A 14,275-nucleotide genomic window follows, 5' to 3' on the forward strand; every position below is an offset into this window, starting at 1 on the left:
GTTGGGAATTACAAGGAAAGACTGTCTATTAAAGCAGTCAGTAAAATCTATAAAAAGAGAGGAAAAACACCACTTGCTTTTGTTGTTGTTTTTGAAAGTGAACTATCACTTAAAATTATGGCAGAGATTCACAATATTCTTTCCAGCAAAATTAATCATGCTTGGCTCAGTGACTGTAAATAATGTCAAAAGATTTCCTCTAGTTTAAAAACATTGTTAGATGTAAAAAAAAAGTCATCCTGAATTTCAAAGCAGCTGATTATATTTCTGAAAAAAATTACTTGCCATTTTGTGACTGGGTGGGCATGGCCAATTTGACATCATTCACGACAAGGGGCGCTTCTCCTCACCTGGCTCTCATGACAGTGGGGATGCTGCAATGGTCATAAGTGTGAAAAACAGTGATAAGTCACTTTTTTCAGTGCCATTGTAACTTTGAATGGTCACTAAATGAACTGTTGTAAGTCAAGGATTACCTGTACAAAAATACAAAAAGCTTCTTTGCTTGCAAAAAGCTGCCCTAAATACCAATCATTAGATTAAAATACCTGCAAGCTGGAGTTACAAATCAGGCAGGGTACAAGAGTACCTTGAGGAATGAAAATAGTTAAAATGCAGAGATAATTATCAAACAGCCAACTCTTGCTCATAAAGTGAAACCCTTTAGTAGACAGATCATTTAAGCTCTCCAGAAAAAGCACACCCAGGAAAAGCAATCCTTAGATCCATTTGCACCACTTAAAGATACCAGCCGGTCTCACTCACCTCACAAGATATCCTAAGGAAATCAGCCAGATTTAAGAAAAGGTCACATGCCCCCCAGAAAGGCAGTAAAAAAATCAGTGCCAAGCTTGTATCCTGCCTCTTGGAAGTACACCCCAAAAGGACAGTGTCAGATACGCTAAAGCAGTGAAGGAAGACCCCCTCCCCAAATAGAAAAAGAAACTATGAGACAGGAAAAAATTCAAACACAATACAAATAATTAAATCACAACAGTAGCTGTTGCTTGTTAAGCCAATTACCAGAACAAATAAACACTAGCCAGATTTCTCAACCAGTTTCTTTTCAGGAACAGAGATTAACCTTTTTCCTTCCAAATAAAGCTGAATAGGAAAAATTATCCCATCAATAAACACAGAATTAAATGTCACCAAGGACAGAATTAAACTTCACCAAAAACCAGTTTTAGACCAAAACTCAGAAAGGTTATGTAAACTCATGTTTAAATGTCAAACTTTCTAGCTAGCCAAGAAGCCTTGCTGAATGTCACTCATCTTGTTTCCTTGTCATTAGCTTCTTTCTGCAGCTCTGCTTTGTTATTTAATTATTTCTTCAAAGTGCTGATCATTGCATGCCGGCTGGAAGTATTTCCAGGGGAGTACTTTCTCCCAACAGCACAACAGCAGTGTAAAAAGCTTTAAACGACCCTTCCCCTTTAAGAAAGTACCAGGAAAGAAAAAAAACCTCCTTCAAGACAGTAAGTCTAGGCATACTGCCAAGAATATAATAAGGGTGGAAAAAACCAAAAGGAGATTTCTTCTAACAACTGGTTCTCCAAACTGCTTAGAAAGTTAACAAGGGGTTCTATAGAACTGGTCAGAACTGGTAGAATCCCACCCCTGAGCATACCCTATTATTTATCAGCTATGTTTGTGGAATGAGTCTCAGTATGTTTATAGGTGCAGTTTAAGACACCGATTATCAGTTTTAAAGACCTGAATGGCTCAGGACCACATTTCTTGTCGAACTGTCTCTACCCAAAGGTTTCTACCCATTGCACCAGATCTGAAAAGATAGATTTTCTCTATTGAACAGTGTCACTGATGAGACTGAGGAAATATTCCTTCACTATCGTGATGTCTGCCTGTGGATCTGGGTTTCCTAAGATCTGGAAGGCTCATCCTCTTGGCCTTTCAGAAGGCTATGAAGATCTAATTGTTCCCGCAGGTGGTGGCTGTGATGTTTGTTGGGCCAACAGAGGTATAGTTGTATTAGTAAAATGTTATGATGCCTCAGACACTATGATTTTCATATGGTACAGATGTAACTACCTTGCAGAGGTTAAATGACCTACTTGGACGAATGAGAGGAAAATCTATCTGTGCTACCTTGAGTAGCTTGATCTTCTCAGGGTGGGTGGCTAAAAGATTCTGACTTAAAGAAGAAAACAAGATGGTGGAGCAAAGTATTAGCGATATATTTGAAAGGTCTCTAAATAAAATACGCCAATATGTGGAGTCCTGCCTCGATTTACTAAAACTAGATCACGTTGTCTATTGAACATCATAAAAAAGTTTGATCAAAGATAATGGAGTCAGGAGGAGATAAAATGACAACATAAAAGAAAATCTGACAAAGAAATTCTAAATATCCAGAAATGATGAGGTCTTAATTTTAAAGAAAGACATTTTTTACAACACTTTTTCTAGTAATCCATGCAAAACCTGCTAAAAAACAAAAAATGAGTTTTTGCTCAAAACTCAGCCTAGTTTTGCAAATGATTTTTATGGTATTTAACAATTTATTTTTATATTATTTAAGACTAATGATAGAGCCTCAAAGCAGAGCTTTTCTCAGAAATGTGATATAACTAGTTAGTTGCATTTCCAAGAAAAAGGAACACCCCTAATGGAAAGATAATACTATGATTACTTGCTGTTTATCCTTTTTGTATGCATTAAACTGATTAAGAGTGTTACGTACATCTTGGTTTTATCTTTTAAAAAGCTGATTGGAAAAAGTCTTTTTGGTAATTCTATCAAAATAGGGGAGGGAGAGAGCTTAGTGTCAAGAAAATTGTTAAAGAGGAAAAAGAGACAAGTGATTGGGTATCATATGTTGCACTGCATCTGTCCATCTTCCATTAATCCAGATGGCTGTAGAGTCCCACCTGGACAGAAAATTATTAAGTAATAATAACTGAAGGTGGCTTTTTGGGGAGGTCTCTAATATCTTGGGTTTGGCCTTCTAAATCTTCTTCTGGATCTCCAATTTGATGAGGATGGTCATCTTTTGAATAAGACTAGCTCTGCTTCCCTTTACTTGTCATGCTATTCAGCAGACATTTAACTAGCACAGAAATCACTATGATTATGTGTACATATTATTACTACTATCTATCCCCAGAATTCCCCAACCAACATGACTATGGTTGCATGTCTTCTCACTTTAGAGTCTCCATCTAAATAGAAGAGTATCTTCAAGTATCTTCTTCAATCATCCTTCCTTTATAGGGTTCTTTCCATTTTTACCAAATTAGGGCTGACTGTGAAAGAATGCCTTAAAGCAGAGTAGAACAGGACCCATTTCTGTTCTCTTGATGCATTTCATTTGCATTCATTTGCAGATTTGGAAGCAAATGGTAAACTAACCCAGATTGGCTTCCTACAATATGTTGGCTTTTGGTTTAGCATCTTTTGTGAAACTTAATATATGTGGTTTATAAATCATGACAGATGGCTTAGTAAATTGAAGGACCAAATCAAATGTGATTTATCACCAAACCACAGCAAAGTAAATATAGCTAAACATAATGTATAAATACAGCCTGCTACCTTTCTTTTTTACTAATTCAAAAAGCACTTTGACTCTTGACCAACAAGTGATAGGTAATTTATAGTTACTCGCAGGAACTTAAGATGATAACCTGTTATAAGTGCAGCAGAGTTCTGTGACTGCCCAATCAGATGGATAATCTTATCCATTATTTTAGTTACTTTGTACAGCAATTCTAGGATTCCTTGACTTCTTTTTGGTAATAGTAATACATCAAGATATAATAAGATCTTCCATTCCAACAAGCTGAGTGTACTTTGGCAACTCACCCACCTTCATAGACTGTTCCTGTGTCTCTCTTATGGTCCAATTTCAATTAAACCAGTAGGGTCCAGATTAACAGAGTGGGAAGGGACCTTGTAGGTCATCTAGTCCAACCCTCCACCCAAGCAGGAGACCCTACACCAATTCCGACAAATGGCAGTCCAGTCTCTTCTTGAAAGCCTCCAGTGATGAAGCTCCCACAACTTCCAAAGGTGTTCCATTGGTTGATTATTCTCAATGTTAGAAACATATTCATTATTCCCAAGTTGAATTTCTCTTTGTTCATTTTCCATCCATTATTCCTTTTCTGGCCTTCAGTTGCTTTGAAAAATATCTTGACCCCTTCCTCTCTCTGGTAGCTCCTCAAATATTGGAAGACTGCAATCATGTCTTCCCTGGTCCTTCTCTTCACTAGACGAGCCATGCCCAGTTCTTGTAATTGTTCTTCATATGTTTAGTTTCATATAAGGCCCAAATCATTTCTGCTCACCAAGAGGCAGCAGACTCTAAAATCTGCCAGCTGACTCCAAAATCCACTGATAGAGAGGTACATCAGCACAAAGCTGAAATCTATCAGCAGGAATGGTGAAAGTCAAGGCAAGGAAATGCTGATTTGCTCACATCTAGCAGGAAATCAAGCTAGCTGAAGATAGCCTTTAGCTGATTCCAACTACTAAATACAATTGGAAATTCAAGTGTACATTCCTCACTGAGATGAGCTTGGATTTAGTATTGATTCTGCCAGCAAATATCAGATTGGCTAGATCTTGGACATTTTTCTTAAAGACAGTGCTGTGCATCTACCTTCCGAGGTAAAACAAGTCTAAGCAAGCTTTTAATACACTGAATAATGTTGCAAAAGAAATCCTGTAGCATTACTGTAATATACTTTTTAAGAAATGTGGCTAAGAAGAAAAATGTGATCAAGTTGAAAATGCTTCATATACCATTTATTGCAGAATGTTATAAGGATAAAATAAGGATGATGCATTTAATTTTTCTAACTTCAAAGAAAATTTTCATTTACACTAAATAATTCTGTTTTCAAATCTTTTTCTAACAATACCGATGTAATTGACTAGAACTCTCCATTAAAGAGCAATTGAGGTCAAAGTTATTTTGCCCCATTGCACTAGTTTAAGGGGGAGGGCATTTGTGCGTTTGTTAAGAGTTTGATATGGTTTGTCTTGTCTCTAACCAAACATTCCATCAAGATTTAGCAATTGCAATTAGATAGAAGGTAGAGTGGAAATATGATAGATTTTTTGATTTCTGAGCTATACATGCTAGCAGGTAATTTATGGTACATCAGAGTATGAAACATCCTATGCATGCTTACTAAGTTAGACTGTGCTTGTAAAGATGCACAGGATTGCAACCTAAACATGGAGGTGAGTTAAATGGCAGAAAATTAATATGAAAAAGCTAATGTTGCATAGCAAATAAAGATGATTTTAATTCTGTATTTGTTATTTATAAAAATAACCCAGTAATAAAGATATAATCTATACGCCTCCTTTTGAAATGACACTGTGAATAAGACTGGGAACAATACCCCAAACATGTCAGAGAATTATTGGAAACTGTCAATAAAATTAGATGGACCTATCGAATTAGCATTTCTTCCAAAGATTCAGAAAAGAAAACAGAAGATCAGATAGCTATTAGCAATTGGAGTTTGGAAGACTGGGCAAAAGTATACAAGTGGGGATGCCAGATGTTTCACCTCATATGAAAGGTTGAAAGTACCCTCCTGCTTTTCCCACATCTCTTTTTTTCTTAAGATTTCTCCCAATGCAGAAAAATGAAAATTATGCAGATGAATCTTTTGCTTAGTAACTGGCTACAGAGCTCCCTAATATGTGTACCTGCAAAGATCTAGACACACTCCCATAAGGATGACCTTGGCACTTGGCCCAGGGACAAGCTTATGGTCAGAACAAAATGGGGGCTAAGTTATAAAAGGCAATGAAAGACAATTGGACTTTTGGAGGCTTCAATTGCTGCCCAGTGTGAAGGTGCTATGTTCCACTGTACTGGCTAGATCCTCTGGCAGGAGAACAGGCATGTGCTTCCTATTGTGCTTCTCTCTGTACTATAAATCTCATAACAAATAAACTTCAGTTGCATCTGAATCCTAAAAGAATCTCTTGGCTTTACTGGCCATAGGTGCCAAGACAATGAAATAGAACTGTGTCAAGAACAGCAACATTATCTGAAGTAAAAAAACTTGTGTTTCCTCCTCAGAGCTATAGCTGTCCTGAATTGTCTTTCGATAGTCATGAAATGTGCATAGTCAAACTTATTCAATTAGTCAATTCCTTAAGACTAATTTACTATCTCAAACAACTTACAAATAAGGGGGATTTATCTTTAAGGGCATATAAACAGCACTGCATGGTCCTTCCTTCCTTCATTCCTCCCTCCCTCCCTTCCTTCCTTCCCATTGAGAAATGTGAAAGAGCAAGTTGGGGATTGACCATCATGAAGAAAATTTATTTATGTGATTACTAGAAGTTGAAAATGACTTGATGGCACCATCTCATATATATGACTCTGGGAAGTTTACAAGCAGTTAAAAGAAATGTGAAACAGTAAAAATAAAAAACAAAAATGACTGTGGGGATTTTTTTGAAGCCAAAACAATTGTTCACTATGCTGGCATTCTCAGTTTATATGAGTTTTATGTCACAATTGACTGGGTATGATTCTTTGCTCATGTATATTTCCTCCATCATTATATTTCATAGGAGTCAGCAGGGGAAATGGTGGGTAGACAATTGATAAAACATATGTTGTAAAGTTGTGACATGAATTCTAGCCCTCACATATCAATACAAGCATTGTGATGTAAGTATGAAAGAGCAGAGCTTTCACAGTGATGTGTTTATTCCATCAATCTGGTCTGGTATCATCACAATGAGAAACAGATGTTAGCGGTGAACATGGAATACGTCCCACTGAATACTGTGAGGATTTTCCAAAAGTGCATATAAGAATGGACTGCAGATCAGTTCAAGACTGAATAATGTAATAATGTGCCTTGATTCCTACAGATCCATCATTCAGGAAGAAATACCACTGTGTCCTACTGTCATGTAATGGTTGAAAATTGTTTTAAAGTGATTTAGCTGTGATTATTCACATTTAGTCATATCTCATTTTTGAAGCACACGCTACCTTGAATGGAAATGCAGTTGATAAGTTCTCGGCAGCTACAGTTGGGACAAAAGTGAGCCATCTGGCTGGGAACAAGAGAATGATATATTTACTTTACGTATTATAAAGCTTCTGTTCTGATCCGTATGTGATGTGACCATCACTTCTGCAAAAATGAATATTGGAGGTTAATATGAGAAAATAGTAATAATTTGTATTGGGATCAGGCATTGGGCTAAACCACACATTCCTTTAACCAGGGGTTGTTGTATGGATCAACAATTGCCTGAGATTGAGCAACCATCAGGTTACAGAACACTGAAGTGAGAACGTAAAGATATTGTTTCCATTATGGGAAAAGGAGTTAGGCAAAATGCTGGTAGGCATGGAATGATTGTATATATCTTCCTATGAATCTCAGAGCACATATATCCATGGTGGATAGATTGATTTTATTTATACATACTTTGCTTAACCATGATTTATTAAAAAAGAACAACTGACTGGATTTGCCCGACATCCTTAGCCATAAACCATGCTATACCAACTGTCTCAATTCATACAACTTGCATGAATAAGGAACAAAAGGGTCAGTCTCTTTAAGTAAACTTACAATGTGTAAATTTTGAATTTTAAATACAAGAAAATTTAATGGAAAAATTACCAAGGCCCAATATTCCCACTAGTAGCACTACAGGCAAGCATATCAGTTACAGAATGTTGAATGTCTGTAGGGAAAGGGTGGAAACAGGAAATAATGGACTAGAGGATCCTGGGAATACTCCCCATTGTCACATTCTGTCACTTCTATTTGTACGTAGTCACAAATGTTAATTATATTATATATATGGACATCGAACATGAGAACAATCATTAAAAAGGCATAATAAAGAATGTTATTCCTGTATCAACTTAGAAAGTTCAGACTGCCCCTGGACCTGTTGATCTACACAGGAATTTATTGAGTCTGTCATTTGTACTTCTATCTATGTCTAGTTTGGTATAGCAACAAACTGGACAGGTACAGACTTCAACTGATAGTTAGGACTCCAGAAAAAAACCAATAGCAGCCAGCCCTGCCTTCCATTGATCACCTGTACATTGCACGGGTCAGAAGGAGGGTTGAGAAAATATTTACACACCCTTCACATCCTGGACATACTATTTCAACTCCTCTACTCAGAACATCACTCCAGGGCACTGCATGCCAAAACAACTACACACAGAGACAGGTTTCCCCCCCCCCCCCTTCATGCCATTCCATTTCAACCTCCACTTCATTACTGAGATAGGAAAAGTAGAATCTGTCTGTTTAAATCAGGTACATGTTCGATTGCCAATTCTACTTGCTGGTTCATTTCTTATATTTATAATAGCAACTGAAATTTTAAACATTAAATGAATAAAGGTTTTCTTCATTTGGTTGGAGAATCCATAGCTGAGCAATTTTTTTTTCATATATTTAACTGCCTGTGTTCTTAACTTGTCTTAACTCTCACGAACATCCTTACTTTCAATTTTAATTCCTTGAAAAGACGCAATCTACATAGACTTCTGTAAAGCCTTTGATTCAGTGGTACACGACAAACTACTCCTAAAAATAAAATCCTATGGTATCTCTGGACAACTGAATAACTGGACAGAAGCATTCCTGTCAAACAGACAACAAATGGTCAAAATCGGGAGCGTCCTATCAAATCCAGTACCTGTCAATAGTGGTGTCCCCCCAGGGCAGTGTTCTAGGACCAACTCTCTTCATACTCTACATAAACGACCTCTGTGACTCATATTAAGAGCAATTGCGTTCTCTTCGCTGATGATGTAAAGCTGTTCAATACCACAGACAATACTGCTACCCTACAAAAAGATCTTGACTATGTATCTGAATGGTCAAACAAATGGCAACTTCAAATCTCAACAAATAAATGCTCTGTCTTACATATTGGCAAAAAAATCAGAAAATAAAATACAAGCTGAATAGTCAAGACCTTGTTGATGACCCAAGCTCTGTAAAGGACCTTGGAATACTCACCTCTAATGATCTAAGTGCTAGAGCCCACTGCAACTACATAGCCAAAAAGGCATTAAGAGTTGTTAACCTAATCCTACGTAGCTTTTTCTCTGGTAATATCACACTACTAACCAGAGCATACAAAACATTTGCTAGACCAATACTCGAATACAGTTCATCAGTCTGGAACCCACATTACGTATCTGATATTAGCACAATTGAGAAAGTCCAGAAATATTTCACAAGAAGAGTTCTCCACTCTTCTACTCGTTGTAGAATACCTTATGCCACCAGACTTGAAATTCTAAAACTAGAAAACCTTGAATTACGCCGTCTTCGGTCTGACTTAAGCATGGTATATAAAATCATACATTGCAATGTCCTACCTGTCAATGAATACTTCAGCTTCAACCATAACAACACAAGAGCACACAATAGATACAAACTCAAAGTAAACCGCACCAAACTTGATTGCAGGAAATACGACTTCAGCAATAGAGTGGTCAATGTCTGGAATACTCTACCCGACTCTGTAGTCTCTTCCCCAAACCCCAAAAACTTTAACCTTAGACTGTCTACTATTGACCTCACCCCTTTCCTAAGAGGTCTGTAGGGGGTGTGCATAAGCACACCATCGTGCCTACCGTCCCTGTCCTATCGTTTCTCTTATTCTTTTATTTTTCTTATATGTACCCATTTCATGTATTCACAACTATGTATACACTTATACTTATTATCTTGTAAACAATTGGCAAATCAAATAAATAAATAAATAAATAAATTAAAGGAATTAAAAATTAAATTAAACAAGGATATGCAGCTAGAAAAATATGCCTGGAACACAAAACTTTCTCTTCAAATGCTGTAATCACCAGACAGTTGATTACTATTCTTTTACCAAATAGCTACAGAGCCTCTAACATTCATGTGCTGGGGGGAAAAAAATCAGCTTTCTTCCTTTCAGTATCTCCAGGCCAGGATCTGAACTCATGGGATTCATTATATTTATCATACAAGGTATTATAACAATACAATATTAGGTCTGAGTGTCAGAGTTGATGCCATTCCAAGATTGGTAGGAAAAAACATTCCAGTTACCTTTTGAAGAAAAAAAGCACTTTTAAGACTGGTGGCAACTACTATTATGAGAACAATAGAGTTTTATGGAGTCATGCCAAAGGGAAAAAATGGGTAAAGAATGGGAGCACTGTGGAATATTTTTGCTTATTAAATCTTTGTTGATTTGGTACAAATCTGCAGAGAGCCAATATGTTTTGACCATTTGATTAATTTTTTCTAAAGTTAACTTAGTCTGGAAAAAAAATCAGGTTAAATGGGATGGTGGCTTACTGCAAAGGAGTATGCCAATTTCCATCATTTTTAATTACGACAAAGATAATTCTTAGATTCTACATGCATTCTTGGAGAATAAGGTATTGGCATGCCACAACTTACTGATTTCTTTGGACGTGTTCTCACTTGCCCAGAAAAAGAGGCAATGGTAAACTGTGAATAAGGGCATTCATACAGTTCTTCATACCTGAATGAGTTATTCTATCTTAGCTGGGGAAAGAAATAAATGTAATGGCTCCATATCAATCCTTTTCTCTGAAATTGCAATTTATAACTTCAGTTTATATTCACTTCATTGGGACTACTAGTAGTGAATATTAACTGATAATGTGGGCTTATCTGTTTCTTTAATCAGTCATGTCATCAAAGTAAATAACAAAACTATGTGATGCTGACATTATCAGGCCATGACACCTACCAGATATGGCATGTTTAATTTAACCCAGTGTTCCTCAAACATGAACTTTAAGAGTATGGATTTCAGTTCCCAGAATTCCCCATCCAGTTGGGAGATTCTGGAAGCTGAAATCCATGCATTATAGAGTTCCAAACTTGAAAAACACTGATCTAATCCCATCAAGAAAATAAAAACCCCAGCAGTTAGTCAACTCTAGAGTAAATGATAAACATAACCCAAACCTCAATATTATGTAGATTCAAATCAGATCTAACCAATGGTGGGATTCAAATTTTTTTACTAATGTTTCTATGGGTGTGGCTTGGTGGGCATGGCAGGGGAAGGTTACTGTAAAATCTCCAGTCAGAGGTGGTATTTGCTAGTTCTCCAAACTACTCAAAATTTCCACTACCGGTTCTCCAGAACCGGTCAGAACCAGCTGAATACCACCTCTGGATCTAACCAAAATGAATAATTAATAGAACCTTGTAGTTGCATCAAAGTTGCATTAACAGAGGGATACAATTAAGATCAAGTGATGTACTAATACTACTCTATAAACCTTAGCAAGGCCACACCTAGAATACTGCATCCAGTTTTGGTCACCATACTGTAAAAAAGATGTTGAGACTTTAGAAAAAGTGCAAAGAAGAGCAACCAGGATGATTAAGGGACTGGAGGCTAAAACATACAACGAACGTTTGCAGGAACTGGGCTTGGCTAGTCTAGTAAAGAGAAGGACCAGGGGAGACATGATAGCGGTCTTCCAATATTTGAGGGGCTGCCACAGAAAGGTTGCTATTTTTCAAAGCAACCAAAGGCCAGACAAGGAATAATGGATGGAAACTGACCAAGGAGAGATTCAATAAGGAGAAATTTTCTGACAGTGAGAACAATCAACCAATGGAACAGCTTGCCTTTGGAAGTTGTGGGAGCTTCATCGCTGGAAGCTTTCAAGAAGAGATTGGACTGCCATTCGTCAGAAATGGTGTAGGGCTTGGGTGGGGAGTTGGACTAGAAGACCTACAAGATCCCTTGCAACTCTGTTAATCTGTTTCCCTGTACTTTTGAAGCAAACCCTATTTTGTGCATTTTGAAATAAATAATATATGCTACTAATATTGATGGGCAAGCTAGTCCTACAAAATCACATATACCTTCACCCTTGTTTAGGCCTTAGAACATCCACCACCACCTCTCAACATCACATTGCTTTTGTAATTCAGCCACAAGTTCCCAGGTAATAGCAATAAAATCTTGAACAGTTTTCCTCCAGATTTGAAAGTAACTATGTACACTAATCACCCAGGAGGAAAAATGCTATAATTTTATCCTTCCTCTCCAGTGATCTCAGTGTCTTAGCATATTGTTTCCTGGAACCCTCAAATCCTAGGAACCAAAAATGGGGGGAAAGTGGCAAAAGATTTGCTAGGACCAAAGAGATGAGAGATGAGAATCCAGCCATAAGCTTTAGGTGTTCACATCAAGAAAGAAGTCCTTTGGGACTATCTGTAATGTTCTTCTGAAGGCAGATTTAAGAGAGCAAAAAAAAAAAAAAAGCTGTCTTCTCTTTTTTTTTCTTTTTAAACATAAGATATGCCAAGTTGAAATATAGTGCCTGAAAAAAGCAAAATGAGAATCTGGGCAAAAGCTCAATTCTGGGGAAGCTGCAGATCATTCTGAAAAAGAACATAGAACAGATTTGCCAAGATCTGCAAATGATGCTTAAAATTTAAACCGTTGAAAAATACATGTAATTCTGTGCATGCTTCCCATGTGCATTTTCTTGTTTGAAATGGAGGACAATTAGAATGCCTTAAAAAGTGACACATCCATTGTGCACAAAAAAGGGAAATCCTATCGAATATAGTAGAAAACTTCAATACCACTAACATTAGGACAGCTTTCAACATCTGAAAGATTCTACTGCCACAAGGTCAATTTCACCTAAGTGAAGAGCAGCCCAGCAGGCATTCAAATGTTATTCTGGTTCCAATGGCCAACCAATTTACACATTTGCAATGACTAGAGTCTATTCATATGGCTGTCAAGTGTTGAATGAATAGCTGGAGAGCCAAACTTGCCTTACTTGCTCTTGGAAACACTAAGTGCTTCTTTCACAAGGGTGAACACTTTCTTTTATGTGGCTGATGCAGCAGATTGTGCTCACAAAATCCCTGTAAGATATTAACTCATTAAAGTGACGGATCACCCTTAAGAGGAAACCATCTTTAAGGGAAGGAGGGAAGCCAGGGGAAAGCAATTCCTGATTCAAAAACCAAGCCAACTGCAAATTTAGATTCAAAGATGTAAAAAGCCACAATAACAGCTTGGTAGCTTGGTATGTAATGATGCCAAGCAAATCTATCAAGGAGAGAAGACTTAGAAAAAATATAGGCTGTGGTACTCTGGGATCTGGAAAAAGAACAATACATGCATACACTTACTGCTGTGCTTTATTCTATGGAAGACATAAATGTTCAATATATGCCATAATATCATGTAGAAAGTTAGCACCCACCCCTCTCCTAGAAGAATTAAATATTCTAGGAAATATTAAAAAGGCAGAATATTATTTTTCACTGGATGAGAAAAGGAGAAATATATTTTTAAAGACAAAGCAGCTCACTTCAGCTCCAGGGTAATGGGATCAAGACATGGCCCTAGGACATGATAGGATTAGCCCTCTACCCATCTCACCACATGACAACTGGGAAGATTACAACACCCAGCAAGATTCAACCAAGCCTAGGACTCAAGACTGTTAAGGTAAAATGTCAAACTGCTTTATTACATAAGAAAACATTGATATTGCCATGTTAAGCATACAAGTTCCATGATGCATCACTGCACATTCTCTTCCCACCAGGTATAAAAAGTACTTACTTTTGGTTTTTGAACCTCTCTCTCGTCTCTCCCCTGGAAGAATGATGTACCTAAGAGAGAACGTAGACATAATGTAAGTTTACATTTCTACAATAAAAGAATTACTCTGACCATAAACATTTTTTAAAGTTAATTTTGGCTAGATCCATTAAAGGTTATTAACAAAGACAACCTAGAAAGTCATCCCTGCATGGCCTCATGGGAGTCTGACAACCAATCAGAATATATTTCTTGCCACAGGAACACGAAGCAAGTTCAAGGCCCAACAAAGAGTATAAATCTGTCTCCCTCTCTCACCCATGTGCTCAATTTTGCCCAGGGCTTCAAACCCCATATGGTTCTGCTGTTCACTATTAAACCATCCTTCCAAGCAGTCTCCATGTTTCCAGTGTCTTTCTTCACACTTAGAACTGAACATAGATAGACATTTCTTCCAACAATCATATGCATGATATCAGCTGATTGGTAGAATCCACTATTCTTATGTTAAAATCCCCAATTGAACCTAAATTATTGCTTTAATAAATCAGAGAAAAGAATGATACCAATATTATTTCTTTTAAGAATATAACTTAACAATAGCCATTCAGAGAGATGGTGTTTACTACACAAGACAAAGACTGCCATCTTGTTAGAGTTTGTCTGTGTT

At 37.1% G+C, this 14,275-nt stretch overlaps 1 long non-coding RNA gene across 1 annotated transcript in view; it reads left to right on the forward strand.

Moving 5' to 3' along the window:
* The window catches only part of LOC148128834 (uncharacterized), a 48,473-nt gene extending 41,401 nt beyond the window's left edge, over nucleotides 1–7,072 (forward strand). The window contains exon 4 of the long non-coding RNA XR_015746138.1: nucleotides 6,877–7,072. This is a non-coding gene — a long non-coding RNA (uncharacterized LOC148128834). The remainder of the gene's footprint in view (nucleotides 1–6,876) is intronic.
* The last annotated feature ends 7,203 nt before the right edge of the window (nucleotides 7,073–14,275 follow it).

Source organism: Notechis scutatus, chromosome Z (assembly GCF_049901735.1).
Source record: "Notechis scutatus isolate UNSWTSFEM ecotype Mainland chromosome Z, rNotScu1.2, whole genome shotgun sequence".
In the NCBI taxonomy this organism is placed as follows: domain Eukaryota; kingdom Metazoa; phylum Chordata; class Lepidosauria; order Squamata; family Elapidae; genus Notechis; species Notechis scutatus.